This window comes from Zingiber officinale, chromosome 4A, assembly GCF_018446385.1.
Source record: "Zingiber officinale cultivar Zhangliang chromosome 4A, Zo_v1.1, whole genome shotgun sequence".
NCBI lineage: Eukaryota > Viridiplantae > Streptophyta > Magnoliopsida > Zingiberales > Zingiberaceae > Zingiber > Zingiber officinale.
Window position 1 is genome coordinate 11,244,062 of NC_055992.1, and position 17,884 is coordinate 11,261,945.

General features: G+C 38.4%; 1 long non-coding RNA gene across 1 annotated transcript; it reads left to right on the forward strand.

Moving 5' to 3' along the window:
• Positions 1 to 5,476: 5,476 nt before the first annotated feature.
• On the forward strand, positions 5,477 to 5,890 carry LOC121973132. Its single transcript, XR_006109393.1, has 3 exons — positions 5,477 to 5,580; positions 5,668 to 5,741; positions 5,841 to 5,890. It is a non-coding gene; the product is annotated as an uncharacterized LOC121973132 (long non-coding RNA).
• The last annotated feature ends 11,994 nt before the right edge of the window (positions 5,891 to 17,884 follow it).

The following is a 17,884-nucleotide window of genomic DNA, read 5'->3' on the forward strand; positions in this document are numbered from 1 at the left end:
GTTTAAAACTTTCCTTTTTTTGTCAAGACCAAGGATTATAAAAGAGAATGAGGGGGTACCTCACCCAACAACACATCTTCTATTCCTCTCTTCCAATCCTTGGTGGCCGGCCCTTGTTTCTTTTCTCTTATCCTTTCGTTTTATACCTTGGAGGCCGGCGACATCAATTGTGGGAGTCTCTTGGTGGTCGGTTGCTTGAAGGAGAAGAAGAAGAGAAGGAAGCTCTCTTGTCTAGCATCCCTTGGAGGTTAGTTGGTGGTCGGATCATGGAAGCCTTGGAAGAAGCTTGAGTGGATTTCATCTTGGAAGATCGTCACCCACACGACGTCCAAGAGAAGGAGGAGAATACAACAGAAGATCAAGAGGTTTATAAGCTATAAGAGGTATAACTAGTTATTAGTTTATGCATCATAACTAGTTCATCTTTTGTATAGATCTTGAAAAACCAAACACAAGAGGTTATCGATTTTAAGTTATCATTTTTGTTATCAATTTTAGTTTTCGATTTCATGTTTCGATAATGTGTTTCTATTGAGATCTCTACAGTTAAACCTAGTTTACTGTAAGAAGTTTTATATCTAATTTCTTTGTGAGGCTTTGTCTAGGAAGTGGTGGATGATCCCATACCCAAGAAGGCCTAGTGCCTCACCATGTTTAACCTGGAAGTCGATCTTTGAAATAGATATTTGATAACTTCTGTAATATGGTTTAACTTAGGAAGATCACATCGGTTAAACTTGGAGTAAAAATGTTAAGTATCATTTCCAATCCAAGTTTAACTTATGAAGGGTAATTTGGATTAATAATGTTAAGCATCGTTTGCAATCGAAATGTAACTTCAGTAGAACACATGGGTAGCTAGGATAGTTCTATGATTGTATAAATTTTTGTACAGGGGGCCTAGGCTGGTATTCCGAGTAGCACCAACAAGCAAGACATGGATATCTCCAAGATAATGGCTATGTGTCTCTAGGATATTGGATAGATCCTGGATAAAGGCTATGTGCCACCAGGAAAGAGGCTATATTCAATGCAGAGTGTGTCTCTAATTTATTTGAGCGGCTAAGTAAAGTGTAACAACTTTGTTAGCATTGATCGCTCAGAGAGCTGCTATATAAGGTGTCACAATCTTCTTAGCAACTATTGCTCAATGTGTTTGCTATCGCACGTGTTGGTTGCTACTCGGAATACCGTTCTAGTTCCCCTGTACAAAAATTTTGTACAAGCATAGAACTAACCTAGCTACCCATGTACTCTACTAAAGTTAAATTTGGATTGCAAACGATGCTTAACATTATTAATCCAAATTGTCCTTCAGAAGTTAAACTTGAATTGGAAACGATACTTAGCATTTTTACTCCAAGTTTAACCGATGTGATCTTCCTAACTTAAACCATATTACAGAAGTTAATCAAATATCTATTTCAAAGATCGACTTCCAGGTTAAATATGGCGAGGCATTAGGCCTTCTTGGGTATGAGATCATCCACCACTTCCTAGACAAAGCCTTTTAAAGAAATCAGATATTTAACTTCTTACAGTAAACTAGATTTAACTATAGACACCTCAATAGAAGCACAATATCGAAACATGAAATCGAAAAATAAAATCGATAATAAAAATGATAACCTAAAACCGATAACCTTTTGTGTTTGGTTTTTCAAGATCTATACAAAAGATGAACTAGTTATGATGCGGAAACTAATAACTAGTTATACCTTTTGTAGCTTATAGACCTCTTGATCTTCTGCTGTATTCCTCTCCTTCTCTTGGGCGTCGTGTGGGCGACGATCTTCCAAGATGAAATCCACCCAAGCTTCTTCCTTTGCTTCCAAGTTTCGACCACCAACTAACCTCCAAGGGATACTAGACAAGAGAGCTTCCTTCTCTTCTTCTTCTCCTTCACGCAACCGACCACCAAGAGAAGACCAAACTTGATGTCGCCAGCCTCCAAGAGAGAAAACAATAGGAGAAGAGAGAAATAAGAGGTTTGGCCGCCAAGGGAATAGAAGAGAGGAGTTTCAGCCACAATAGAGAGGATGCAAGGCTTAGGTTATTCTCAATGAGGCACCCTCTCCCTCTCTTTTATAATCCTTGGTGAATCCAAAAAAGGAAAGTTTTAAAAAAAATTAAAACTTCCTTTTATTCCTTTATATGGCCGACCACCTCATGTCAAACAAGGAAAGATTTTAAACAAAAATTAAAATATCTCTTTTAAAATCTCTTTTGTGGATAGCTATAAAATACATGTTTTATAAAATTAAAATCTTCTCTTTTAAATCCTTTTATGGATATCTATAAAAGAAAAGTTTTAAAAATAAAACTCCTTTTAAATCATGGTTACAAAAAAGGAAAATTTTATCAAAAATTAAAATCTTTCTTTGTAACATTATAGATAAATACAAATAATGAAAGATTTCAAATATCTCTTTTAAACCTTTGTAGTAACCTATAAAAGGAAATATTTTAAAACTCTCTTTTTAAAAACCATGTGGATAGCACCAAAATTTTATTTTAAATAAAATTTTCCTTTTCTATGCTTATATGGTCGGCCCCTTGCTTGGGCACCAAGCAAGGCTTGGCTGGCCCTATCTTGAGTTCCAAGCTTGGCTTGGCCAACCCCTTGCTTGGGCTCCAAGCAAGGATGTGGCAGGCCCCTAAGCTTGGTTAAGAAGCTGGGCTTTGGATAGATATAAGACTTTATAAATAAGAGGCTATAACAGGGACCGAGAGGAGGAATTGGTTTTGATCGCCTGATGAGCTTGAGCTTCCCGTGTTCACCCCAAACACCCAACTCAAGTTCATCAATAATAACTCATACCACTAAAGAGTTATTATTGTTCTACCGCACCAATCCCATATTACAATATGGGCTCCTTCTTATCATGAGTGTGTTAGTCTCCCTGTGTTTAAGATATCGAATGCTCACTAATTATATGAGTTACTTGCAACTTACTTAATTAATATCTTAGCTCCAAGAGTAGTACTACTTAGTCATATTGTCATGTCGGACTAAGTCCACCTGCAGGGTTTACATGACAATCCTTATGAGCTCCTCAAAGGGACATCACCAACCTAGATTACTAGGACACAGTTTCATTTTATAATCAACAACACACCATATAAATAATATCATTTTTCAACTTATCGGACCTATTGTTTTAACGAACTAAATCTCACCCTTTGATAAATTAAAGAAATAAATATTAAGTATACGTGCTTGTTATTACATCATGATTAAAAGTACATACTTCCATAATAACAGAGGTCCTGTTCTTTTTTACAGTCAGTATAAAAAGAACCACCTCAAATGGTCCTGCTCAATACACTCAAAGTGTACTAGTGTAATTTTATAGTCAAGATAAACTAATATCAAATTACACTATACCCTTAATTCTAACAACACTTTGACATTGTTGTCAATTAACAAAATGTCATCTACGTATAGTACAAGAAATACCACCATGTTTCCATCACACTTCTTGTATACACAAGACTCATCCGAACACTGAATAAATCCATAAGACTGCATTATTTCATTAAATCGGATGTTCTAAGACCTTGATATTGGGTCTTTCGGGCCGCGAAAACCCACTACAAGATAAACGTTATTCAACAACACTCAAACAACAACGGTTTTATACCAAACCATTGTCTTTTTGCCTTTTAACAACAGTTTTAACAAAAACTGTTGTCTTTTAGTAATTTTTTTGGCCTATGACAACGGTTTTTAAAAACTGTTGTCTATTTATATTTTTTTGGGGATACGACAACGGTTTTTAAAGGGTACGACAACAGTTTTTTAAAACTATTGTCTATGTACATTTTTTTAGGATTACAACAACGGTTTTTAAAAACCGTTGTCTATTAAGTGTTGTTGAATGCGATTATTTTTTCTTTCGCCACTTTTTCTCCTTCGTCATTTTTCTGTCTATTAAGTGTTGTTTATGACTTGTTTTTTTGTCTCTTTCCCAAAACCCTACTCTTCGCCGCCTCCTCCTCACCGCCCTCTTCGTCGCCTCCCTCCTCACCACCCTCTTCATCGCCTTCTTCGCCGCCTCCCTCCTCACCGCCCTCTTCGCCGCCTCCCTCCTCGCCGCCCTCTTCGTCGCCTCAACTTTCGGCCTCGCCACCTCCTCCTCGCGACCTCTACTTTCAGCCATCTTCACCGCCTCCTCCTCGTCGCCTCGACTTTCAGCCATCTTTGTTGCCTCCTTCTCACTAGCGCCTCCTCCTCGCCACCTCGACTTTCATCCATCTTCGCTGCCTCCTCACTAGTGCCTCCTCACTTCTGCCACTGGAATCATCGACACAAAATGACATGATGGATAAAGGTACGACAAACTATTTCCTTTATCTGCAACAACGACATAGACAAAAGTGTTGTTTTTGTTGCTCAAGCAAGGAACAAGATGATACAAACTCTGGGCCTCGATTCTCCTACAACTCATGAAACTTGCCCACCAACCATTTTGGTAATGATCGAAGCCAGAGCTTGAAAGATCGGAGGGTGACAAAGATTGGGAAGGGAGGCCACAGCTTCCGCTCGCAAACTTTGGATCCACCAAGTGGATCGTGCCGCTTTTGTAAGATAGCTGAGTGATCAAGTAGTGTGTGGAGCCGATGGAGATGGTGGCTTTGTCGCCGTCGCAGGTGAGCTCGTACATCTGATCCCCGCACTGAGTCGGATCAGTTGTTCGACGAAATGGGTGGTTGATGTTGTGGAACATACCGCAAGAGAAGGGAGCACAAGCTTCTTGGCTCCACTGCTGCTGCTGCTGCCCCGTAGCTGTAACAGCAGCCTGGGACAGGAGGAGGAAGAGTAGCGGCAGAAGTAGAGCATAGAAGCTGTGCCATGATGCTTTGCAGGCCATGGCCATGCAAAGGGATCGAGAGCTGTTCTTGGTAGATGTCTTCTTCATCTATCTCAAGGGAAACTACAAGAATTGGGTATTGATCAGCAGGCAATCACGTTTACGCGGGTTATAAGTTGGGGACAGGAGTCCCAGATCGATATCACGGAGCATGGAACATTGGCCACCCCATTTCAGTCCCCTATTTATACCTTTTAGATTGTACAAATAGAATGAAAATTTATAACTCGGAATGTTATAAATTGTCCAAGAATGATTACCAGGGGAGTCTCTTCTCCTGCTTCAGCGGTGTCCTTTTCTGTCTTCGTTTCCAGGGGAGTCTCTTCGTCAGCTCGGTTTCGGTGCACCGCCGGGCAAACCGGGTTCTTCACCCGGCTGGGTCGCCTCATCAAGGAGAAGGCCAAGAGCGATGTTGATAAGCTCTTCTCCGGATTCTCCAAGACGCATGAGAGTCTCTCCGTTGTGGATGAGCTCCTCCTCTACTGGAACCTCGCCGACACCGACCGAGTTCTGGATGAGCTCGAAGAGGTGGCTAAAAAAAAGGATGATCATGCAGTGGGAAGAGTTGACTTTGATTTTCATTCGAATTTTTCTTGTAGGCACTTTTAGTGTGTCTGATTTCGGCCCGAAAATTTCGTTCAAGATCATGGACAGCCTTCGGGAAGATATACTAGCGGGGAAGCTGAAGTCTGGAAGTGAGATAAAGGTGAACTTTTTCTTTCTTCAGCATCTTCCTTGTAGGTTTTTCCCCTTCAGTAACTGCCTAAGTTAATGCTCATTTACAAATATCTAGGAGGCTTTGAAGATGAGCGTGCTCCAGTTGTTGACAAGCAAGGGCAGTAAGACAGAGCTTCAGCTGGGATTTAGGTTCTAGACTTTGAATTATTCTTCATGTATTTTTATCCAATTGGTCTTTCGTCCAAGCTGGACTCAATTGCAAAGCCTTTGATTTCCATGTGCAACCAGAAAACCTGCAGTGATTATGATTGTTGGTGTTAATGTAGGGGGAAAGACAACGTCTCTTGGTAATCATTTTGATCTTGTATGTTCACTTGCACATTTTCCGTTTATGCTTTCACCTTAAAGAAAGTGGCGGAGTGTATTCTTTTCATCCTTAGGCTAGGTACTTTACCCAAGTTACTCAGGTTTATTTTTGTGTAGGATTTACTTGTAAGATGTAACAGTGATCGCAAAATCTTTTTAGCAAAGTTCTTCTCAGCTCATCTATTTGTGTTTGAATTTTGGAGTTAATTCTACCTCTCATTATGCTCCTGTATTGATTGCAACTAGACATGTAATTCATGTATAGAGATGAATTGGTTGTTGATTGATAAGGCAAGAGCTATTCCTATTGTGTTGAAATAGTTATAAATTAGTAGCTAATCAAAATCTAGATAAAAAGGAGTTACAGTTCTTCCTCTTCCATCTCATTGTGTGTTTACTAAGTTATTACTTTTTCTGTCAGGTACTCATAATTAATATTCAATGATATTGGATTTTTTTTTGGATTAATTCTGAATAATATGCAAAAAAAATATTATTTTGCCCTTTTGGTTTGAGCATGTAAACTCTTGGACTTGTGTCACATTCTGAGTTATTTTGTTCCCTGCTCCGTGTCACATTCTTGGACTTGTGTGGGAACGTTTGCATTAGATTGTACCTTTTAGAATTAATGCTGCTTGATCACTGGGAAAAATAATGTTTGCATGATTTATAATAGAAGCTTTGTATGCAGTGACATAGAATGAAAATTCTGCTTAATAATAAATTTAAGAGCCACCATATTGTTTCAAGAGGTTACCATTTATGTTACGTAGATAACGCTTTTTGCACTTCTATTAGATGACTATATCAAATGGTTTTTATGGTTATGTAACATTTATGCAGTGCAATTAGAATCACATGTATAGTTTAGTTGCTAATTTATAATATATATCTTTATTCGAATAGGTGTCCTCAAGAGTATTGGGAAAAATGCCGACAAGCTAAAAAAATGAAGAGACTTTAACAAATTAAGAAGCACTAGGAGCTGCAATCCCTCCTCTTCACTGACATCTAAGTAGAAAATCTTGGGTTATATTGTTCTACCTTTGTTTTAATAGTGTTATCATTTTGTTGATTGCTTATGAAATTTTATTGGTTGCTTATGAAATTTTGTTGGTTGCTTATGAAATTTCTTCAGAATGTTATAGATATTATTTTTGAATGTTAGAAAATTGTATATTAAATTTTATTTTGAAATTTAGTATTTTGAATGATTTATAATATTGGAAAATTATGTATTATTTTTTTTATTTTTTTTCAAAAAAAGACAACGGTTTTTCACCGTTATCGTAGATAGTTTAAAACTGTTGTTGAAGACCCTGTTATTAAAGGTAGACGCTCAAAGACAACGGTGAAAAACTGTTGTCTTTAAAGGAAAAGACAACAGTTTTTCACTGTTGTAAAAATGTTGTCTTTGCCTTCAAAGACAACGATTAAAAACTGTTGTCTTTGGGCACCCCTTTTAACAACACGGCCTTTAACAACAGTTCAAAATGGGCTATGACAACGATGAAAAACCGTTGTTGTTAGGCTTTTTTCTTGTAGTGACCGCTTTTTCGCGTCGCGGAAACCCCGAAAGCCCCAGCCACCGGATCCGTGCGAAGTAAAATAAAACAAAAATTTACGAGTACGAGTTTCTTAGACTTAGTTCTAATCTAGATTTACAAGGAGAAAACCTTTTACCCTTGATGCGTGCCCTTTACGAATCCCGCTCGTCCAAGGAAGTGCCGGATCTCGAGGTCGTCAAGCGTACGATCCTCTAGAAGTATCCACAAGAACAAATGGGTGGAGAAAAACTAAACAAAGGTGTGCTAGCACCCTTGATCAGTCACGACAAGAGGAGAGGGAGAGCAAGAAAGAAGATGAAGTTGGCTTGAATGAATGAGAATGAATTGCATTCACTTGCAAATCAAAAGTGGTCGGCCACATTTGGAGTTGTAACCTCAATTCCCATTTAATATGGTCATTAAAGAGGAGATTTGTAACCTCCATTAGGTGGCACACACATGTGCTAAACATGATGATGTGGCACATCATCATTGGCCACTTAATGCCAACTCACAAATGATGTGGCATAAAGTAAAGTCAAACTTGACTTTTCCTCTTCCTCTCATGTCAAGCCAAACTTGACATTATAACTCCCATGGTTGATCTAATCCAACCATTTGATTCAAGCCAATTTAATATAATGAATCTAATTCATTTAATTAAATTAATTCAATGAGTCATAATCTAAATTAGACTCATTGAACACATGAATCAACTTGAGTCCAACTCAATTAATACAATTAGGATTACTCTTAATCCAATTTGATTCATTACATGAATCTAACCCTCTTGGTTCATCATATGAACCTAATCTCCATCTAATTGTCCTTTGTGTGTGACCCTATAGGTTCTTGTAACGTTGGCAATGCCCTTAAACCCATTTAGGAGCATAAGTAATGAGCGGTATCTAGCAACACATCATTACTACCCAAGTTACAAGAATGTTGAGATCCAACATCACCTTGTGACTACTAATTGTGACTCCTCACAATATATGACAAGTGTCATTCTATCCTAGACATCTAGATTGATCAATGTGAGGCATAGACCATGTCATCCTCTGACCAATCTAAATCTTGAACTCCAAGTAGACTCACTCAATCAAATGAACTCAATATCTCATATTGACTCATTTGGGCATGGCCATGCACTTCGTGGTCTCACTCTATCAAGAATATCGATGTCGCTCCCGTCATATAGGAGGGATAGATCCCATCTACATCACTCACATCCCTCCGCATAATTTGTTACATACCTAGTAATCGCCTTTATAGTCCACCCAGTTACGGGTGACGTTTGACGAAACCAAAGTACGTAACTCCTTATGTAGGGATCCATGGTGACTTCAGGTCCAAGGACTAGTAGTCATACTAATAGCCACATGAGAAAGTATATGACACTCATATAACGATCGATGATACTTTCTCATGGCGGGTCATTCAGTATACATTCTCCAATGCATACCCATGTGTCAACTTGATATCTCTATATCCATGACTTGTGAGATCAAGTCATCGAGTTGACCTACATGCTAGTCTCGTCGCATTAACATTGTCCCTGAATGTTAATACTCGACTAGGAATGATTAAGAGTAATGTTCCCTATATCATCTCACTATCGGTTCAACTAACCGATTGATATAGGTAAGAACCCTCTACTCAAGGACGCTATTATACTTAGTTTATTTGGCACCAATACAAGTAAGCATAATAACCAAAAAACCAAATGCATTTATATATAAGAATATAATACAATAAGTCCATACAACAATCATCAAATGATTGGCTCTAAGGCTCTAACTAACAATCTCCCACTGGCACTAGTGTCATTCAGTGTAGACTCTAAGCCCCAATGACCTAGTGTGACCATCATGCTTCCTCTGTGCCAAAGCCTTGGTCAAGGGATCTACGATGTTAGCCTTTGTAGGTACTCTGCAAATCTTCACTTCTCCTCTCTCGATAATCTCTCGAATAAGATGGAAGCGTCGTAGTATGTGTTTGGTCCGCTGGTGTGAGCAAGGTTCCTTAGCCTGTGTTATAGCTCCATTGTTGTCACAATAGAGCTCAATAGGGTCAGCTATACTAGGAACCACCCCAAGTTTAGTGATGAACTTGCGGATCCAAACTGCCTCCTTTGGTGTCTCTGATGCAGCAATGTACTTGGCCTCTGTCGTAGAATCAGCTACTGTGTCATTCTTTGAACTCTTCCAGCTCACAGCACCACCATTTATGAAAAACACAAACCCTGACTTCGATCGATAATCATTCTGGTCAGTCTGGAAGCTTGCATCACTGTAACCCTTTACAGCTAGCTCGTCATCGCCTCCATATATCAAGAAATATTCTTTAGTCCTTCTTAAGTACTTAAGAATATTCTTGACCGCTATCCAGTGACTTTCACATGGATCTGACTGGTATCTGCTCGTCATGCTCAAAGCATACGAGACATCAGGTCGAGTACATAGCATGGTGTACATGACAGATCTTATGGCTGAGGCATAAGAGATCTTATCCATGCGGTCTCTCTCCTCTCTAGAAGTAGGACCTTGAGTCTTCGAAAGACTCACACCATGTGACATCGGCAGAAATCCCTTCTTGGAGTTCTGCATGGCAAACCAAAGGAGTACCTTGTCAATATATGTACTCTGACTTAGGCCAAGCAATCTCTTAGATCTATCTCTATAGATCTGTATCCCTAGAATGCGGGATGCTTCACCTAAGTCCTTCATTAAGAAACATGTCCCTAGCCAAGTCTTGACAGACTGTAGTAAAGGGATGTCTTTCCCAATGAGTAGTATGTCATCCACATACAATATGAGTTAGACAACTATATCCCCTACAACCTTCTTGTAGACATAAGGTTCATCTTCATTCTTGATGAAACCAAATTGTTTGATTGTATCATTGAATCGAAGATTCCAGCTCCGAGAAGCTTGCTTTAGTCCATAAATGGACCTATGCAGCTTGCATACTCTGCTAGTATGCTGTGGATCTACAAAACCCTCAGGTTGTGTCATGTACACATCCTCGAGTAGGTTTCCATTCAGAAACGCGGTTTTGACATCCATCTGCCATATCTCATAGTCATGGTATGCTGCAATAGCAAGCAGGATCCGAATGGACTTAAACATCGCTACTGGAGAAAAAGTTTCATCATAGTCAATACCATGAATCTGCTTGAAACCTTTAGCTACCAAGTGACCCTTATTGATAAGTCCATCCATGTCAGTCTTTCTCTTAAAGACCCACTTACACCCTATGGGTTTTACCCCTTCAGGTGGATCAACCAAAATCCATACTTGGTTAGTGTACATGGATTCCATCTCGGATCTCATGTCTTTTAGCCATTTCTCAGAATCTGGTCTCATCACAGCTTCCTGATAAGAGGTAGGCTCATACTCTATGAGCACAACGTCATCATGGTCAGACAAGAGAAATGAGTATCTCTCAGGCTGACGACATACCCTATTAGACCTGCGAAGAGGTATGTCTACTTGAACTGGTTGTTGTTCCTCAACTCTTTGTGGAACAACATCATCCACAACACTTTGTGGTTCTAGTTCAACTTCCATCGAGGATTCAGTGCTATGGTCCTCATCTTAAACTTCTTCAAGATCGAACATACTCCCACTAGTCTTTCTAGAAACAAAATCCCTTTCTAGAAAGACTCCAGTCTTTGCCACAACTACCTTGTGCTGACTGGGTATGTAGAAGTAATATCCCTTAGTTTCCTTAGAATATCCAATAAAGTAGCACTTGTCAGATTTGGGTCCTAATTTGTCTGAGACTTGATGTTGAACGTAAGCCTCACAACCCCATATCCTCATAAAAGACACCTGGGCATCTCTCTCAATCCATATCTTATATGGTGTCTTTATCACGGCCTTGGATGGAACTCGGTTGAGTATGAAAGCTGTCATGTCTAGAGTATAGCCCCAAAGAAATGTAGGAAGATCTGTGTGACTCATCATAGACCGTACAATATCTAATAGGGTACGATTCCTCCTTTCGGATACACCATTCCACTGTGGTGTTCCAGGAGGAGTGAGTTGGGATAGAATCACACACTCAGCTAGATAGTCACGAAACTCATGGCTAAGGTATTCTCCACCTCGATCTGATTGAAGTATCTTAATACTCTTGCCAAGCTGGTTTTGTACTTCATTCTTGAATTCTTTGAACTTTTCAAAGGATTCAGACTTATGTGTCATCAAGTACACATAACCATATCTACTGAAGTCATCAATAAATGTGATGAAGTACCTATAACCGCCTCTAGCAGCGATATTGAAAGGGCCACATACATCACTATGTATAAGTCCTAACAAATCAGTCGCTCTTTCGCCGTGCCAACTAAAGGGAGTCTTGGTCATCTTGCCTAGTAGGCATGACTCGCACGTCTCATAAGATTCAAAATCAAATGAGTCCAGCAAACCATCCTTATGGAGCTGGGATAAGCGCTTGTCATTTATATGACCTAAGCGACAGTGCCAGAGATAGGTTTGGTTCATGTCATTTGACTTTAACCTCTTGGTATTTATGTTATAGATAGGGCTTTCAAGGTCTAGAATGTAGAGTCCGTTCATCAGAGGTGCACTACAATAGAACATATCTTTTAAATAAACAGAACAACAATTATCCTTTATTATAAAAGAGAAACCTTTCTTGTCCAAACAAGAAACTGAAATTATGTTCTTAGTTAAAGCAGGCACATAACAACATTCATCTAATTCTAATACAAGCCCAGAGGGCAGAGATAGATGATAAGTTCCTACAGCAACAGCAGTAACCCGTGCTCCATTGCCTACTCGTAGGTCCACCTCGCCCTTCGCCAATGTCTTGCTATTTCTCAGCGCCTACACATTAGTACAAATGTGAGAAGCACATCCGGTATCTAATACCCATGATGAAGAAATAGATAGATTGACTTCTATAACATATATACCTGAAGTAGAAGCCTCACTTCGCTTCTTCGTAAGATCTTCCAGGTACACATTGCAATTCCTCTTCCAATGCCCAGTCTGACCGCAGTGGAAGCAGGTAGCATCCTTGGTGACCCCTCCTTTAGGCTTCAGTGCCTTGCCTTTGCCCTTGGCTTGGGACTTTCCCTTGCCTTTAGGCTTGCCCTTGCCCTTATGTTTCTGAACCATCAGAACAGAGTTGGGCTTAACCTTCTTAAGGTTCAGCTCAGTAGTTCTTAACATGCTAAGCAGCTCGGGCAGTGGCTTGTCAATTTCGTTCATGTTGTAGTTTAGAACGAATTGACTATAGCTATCCGGCAAGGATTGCAAGATCAGGTCAGTGGTCAGCTCTTGGCCAAGCGGGAATCTCAACCTCTGTAGATTTTCTATGTACCCAATTATTTTGAGTACATATGGGTCTACGGGAGCCTCATCTGACATCTTGCACTGAAATAGTGCCCTTGAGATCTCAAATCTCTCGTGCCTCACTTGTCCTTGATACAGTTGACGAAGATGTTCAACCATATCGTAAGCACCCATCAACTCGTGTTGCTTCTGAAGCTCACAGTTCATGGTCGTAAGCATTAGACAGGACACATCTAATGCGTCATCTTGATGCTTCTTGTAAGCATCTTTGTCTGCTCGCGTGGCATTGGCAGGAGGAGCCTCCGAAATGGGCTGCTCCAGAACGTACAGTTTACGTTCTTGGGTGAGAACTATTCTCACATTCCTGTACCAGTCCAGGAAATTTGCTTCGTTGAGCTTGTCCTTGTCAAGGACAGAATGCAGAGAGAAGGTGTTCATGTTTGATGTCATGGTTATCTACAACAGAAAAATGTAGAAAATAAATAAACATCATATTCTAGTAATCATTTAATTAGGCCTTTAATTAAATGATGCTCCCACTGAATTCTATAATTCATGTGGAACAAGATCCACATCATACTAACCCTTGAGTTAGCTTTGGCTAATACGCCCAAGATTTAGTATGATCGGTAGGTAACGATTTACCAATTACATCTCTATACAACTCTAGTTTATAGGATCATTATCCGCAGTTAAATTAAAACTTGAGTTAGCTTTGGCTAATAAGCCCAAGAATTAATATAAATGTGATTTATGTCCTATCTTTCCAACCGTTGGAAGAATGCCTACAGTTAAACTCGATTTAACTAGTTGTACTAAATCAAATTGAGTCTCTACTCACCCATGCGTTGATAGGCGGGACCAAGATTGTCCCTCCGTACCCTACCAAGATATATGTGTTGCTCTGCTTTGGCAGATTCAACAACACATGTGATCGAGGTAGTGATAGGTATCACGGCATGGTAGGCATTTTAGAGTTGAAGCGATTGAGATCTAATCTAATCGTAGGGTGCACACTACAACAAAAATATTAAAAGACAACGGTTAAAAATCATTGTCGTAGGACATTTAAAACCGTTGTAATTGGCAGTGTTATTAAAAGTGGGGGCTACGACAACGGTTTTAAACCGTTGTCTTTTGAATGAAAAGACAACAGTTTTGCAACGGTTTTAAACCGTTGTCTTTGAATGAAAAGACAACGGTTTAAAACCGTTGTTGTTTAGAGCATTTTTTTATTAACACTGCTAGTTTACAACCGTTTTTGGGGCTTTGACAACGGTTTTTAACCATTGTCTTTGAGGCTGATAGACAACAACAATGGTTTTAGATCATTGTCTTTTAAATTATTATCTTTTAATACTAATATATCATATTTCAATATGAATATATAATAAAGAATCATAATCACAAAAGAAAGAATATTTTCCATATCAATGTCATTCAAAATGTTACTTATACAAGAATTATATTACAATCACAAAAGAAAAAACATGTCTAATATTCAAATAAAATTTATCCCAATACAAATAAACAAATAAACTTCATTTACAACTAATGAACAATTGTCAAAAGACTAGAAACTTGTGATGGTGGTTCATGCCATGTAGGATTGCAAGTAATTATTGTCAACTCAAGCCCCATCAAAATCTTCAACTTGTAGAATTTCATTGGACTCCTCTTTCTCACTTGCTGATTCTTCCATGTCAATCTTTTCCAACATTCCGGATTTTTGTGAATCAAAGTATGTGAGCAAAGCACCAAAAATAAAAGGGAAGAATATAATACCTGTAGACGTAAAATAGGGTTGATAGCTGAAATTTGGAGAAATGTAGTTGCTACAACCACAATAACAGATTTGATAAATCATATACTCTTCAAGTACCCCATTCATATCGGAAAATAAAACCACAACATAAAACTTTGTCAATAGAACCTGCAAAATATAAACATATATTAGAAGAGTTCATCTTTATCTGAATCACTAGTAACTCTTGACCATATACAATTTTTGATATAAGGAGAAAGTTTCAGGAAGGTTTATCCTAGACCTGCAAATGAAGCTACTTTTTAGTGTTGTATTAATGTAAATGGTTTTCCAAGTTTTGAAGTATTAATAAAACTCGGCTTAATGAAGTTAAAGCTTATCCTAGAGCTCAATAAGTTTCTCATGTGACCTGCTGTAGGAAATTCTAAGAAACAACATAACAAGCCTTCTGGCAGTACAAAAACGAAGTCTGCTGAAACAGAAATTCCTGTCTCAAGACTTGACATACGTGTTGGCCTCATCAAAAAAGTTCAGAAGCACCCAGATGCAGATTCACTCTATGTTGAAGAAATTGATGTCGGTGAAGAATCCCCTCGAACAGTTGTTAGTGGCCTCGTGAAATATATTCCTCTTGAGGAAATGCAGGTTTATTTTGCTTCCCTTTTCAATTTTTCTTCCATTTGGATGTGAATTTCCTATGTTCTCTAAATCACTGGTGCAGAATCGGAAGGTTTGTGTCCTCTGTAACTTGAAGCCTGCAACCATGAGGGGCATTAAGTCACAAGCAATGGTCTTGGATGCATCAAACGATGACCACACAAAGGTAAGTCGTTAACTCTGCCTCCATTCTTACAAGTCTTTGCTTTTACTAACCTGTTAGTTTTTTAGTATTATAATATTGGTTGGTTTACCTGGGAAATTATCAGCTTTACATGTGATCATTCATCAAGAACGACTAATGAATTCATTTTGTTTCCAGGTTGAGTTAGTTGATCCACCATCATCAGCCAAGGTTGGTGAACGAGTGACCTTTCTGGGATACTCAGGCGAACCAGACAGCATCTTAAACGCCAAGAGCAAAGTTTGGGAGAAGCTGCAGGCTGATCTGCAGTCTAATAAAGAGCTGGTTGCCTGTTATAAGGATGTGCCTTTCACAACATCTGCTGGTGTTTGTAAAGTTTCGTCTATCACAAATGGAGCCATAAGGTAGACAATCTGCCTTTTTTACATTAAGGTCCAATGCATTATAAACCAAAAATTATAACAAGTATGAGGTCAAAAAAGTATTGAACAACAAACATAAATCTTAAATGAGTTTCATATGCTAAATAAACTCCATCAAGAAGCTACTACTTGATTAAAGGATAAAATTTCTAGTCTTAGTGAAAGTGCAGGCTCAACTTGCAACTTTAATCAACTTATTCAAGCAATAGCGAATACAACTTGATCAAGGGCTTCATGTAATTCCCACTAGTGGGTGATTCTTAATCAACAATTATATCTTAAAGGAGAGATCAAGGGATTCTCGAATAAATCTATTGTAGCATTGCATAAACTAAGCTAACTAAGCTCTGACAGGTCTTGTTTCGCCATCAAGTTTCTAGAAACAAAATAAAACCATTAGTGTGTTTAAGAAAACAAAGACTTCTAATCTACTTATCTGTCAAGCGCCCAAGAGGTATGCGTTTCATCAAGACTAATAATCTGTGAATAAAGTCAATAGGAGATGAAGGACTAAGATTAAGGGGACTTTCAAAGAGGAACAATTATAACGTCAAGAATAAGGAAAAATATAGAATTAAGTATTCAAATTATACAGTAGCCCAGCACAAGTGACACAATAGACTTCTTCCGAGACAACTAAGATATTAAAAGACTTATTTTGCACTCATTTCTATCTCAAGAATGTTCCATTAAGAGGGGAAAAGCTAAACTAGATGCAAACTAACCTTTCCATTCGGCATTGCAAGTATTTCTTTGATCCGCTCGATCTCTACGATTAGAAAAATGAAAAGGCAATCAGAAATAATCATAAGAAATCTAATACATAAAGGAGTATAAAGGAATCTGACAATGTTTACTCGCATTGGAAGAATAAATTATATCATTGGATTATAGCACCAGAAAAACATGCTAATTACATCAATTTTTAATCTCTAAAGTCAACACAAGGATGTCACTAGATGCTAACCAATTTGCACTTGTCACTAGATGCTTGAAAGATCTAAAAGCGAAAAACTATGGAAAATTGGCAAATATTAATCAAAGGACTACATAATGGAGAGAAAGAATAGCAACATCTAATAGTTATCACACATTGCAATAAACTATGAGAAAGGTAGCACACAGATATAATTAGAAATTCTTCACAATTCTAACATGCTTAAAAAAAAATCAGTATGGGGAAGTATTAGCAAATAAAGGACTAGATCTAATTAAATGAGTCAAAGAAATCACCTTCTCACATGTCTCTCGTTCTACTGTGAAATCTTACAGCATAGTTACACAGATCCAATGGATCAGAGCTAGGTCAAAAATGTAGTAGACAATCTTAATTCATTACAGGAAAGATGTGTGATGAGAACCATACCCGCTGTGGGTCTCAATTACTTCAAGCTGGCGGAGGGCAATCCAAAGCACTCGCTTAGCTCTATAATTCAATATTCCAAGTTCGCATATCTTGGATGTTCTAACATCTACACCTAGAAGATATCCAAGCATAACAGGTCAATGTCAATGCATATTGAAGCTAGAAATTAGCAGTTTGAAAGGATAGCAAAGAGATTCATCATGTGCATTGAGCTTGTTAGCACTTCTAAGGTAAAGGTGCCACAACAATAAAAAATAGTTCACCAGCTTGAAAACATACCAAATACATATTATAGATGGAATGTAAAGGGACAAAGGAAACAACATGATAAGTATATATTGTTAACAAATAAAGTAATTACCATGTATAATAGAGAAAAAAAACCATTATTCAACACATGAAGTAATCAATAATGGACATGAACTCAAAGTCATAAGATTGAATCAGCGGGTATAAAAGAACAGATTAATTAAATGTGAAATTTGCAAACTACGCTAGGTCAACTTGGTCACCATTTTGGTTAGGGAAACTCTACATGAAAGAAATTATGCCTGATAGTGAAGAACATTGTGAACAAGCATAAAGAAGCTAACCACTAGAAACAATTCTACAAGACGATGGTAGCGAGACTAGGGAAGAGACCAAGAGTTGCTCAATGGCCAAACCGACAAGTCCCGCCAGGAAGGAGAACAGAAAGGGGTGGCGAGGTGGAGAATGAGGTTCCGAAGTAAAACTAA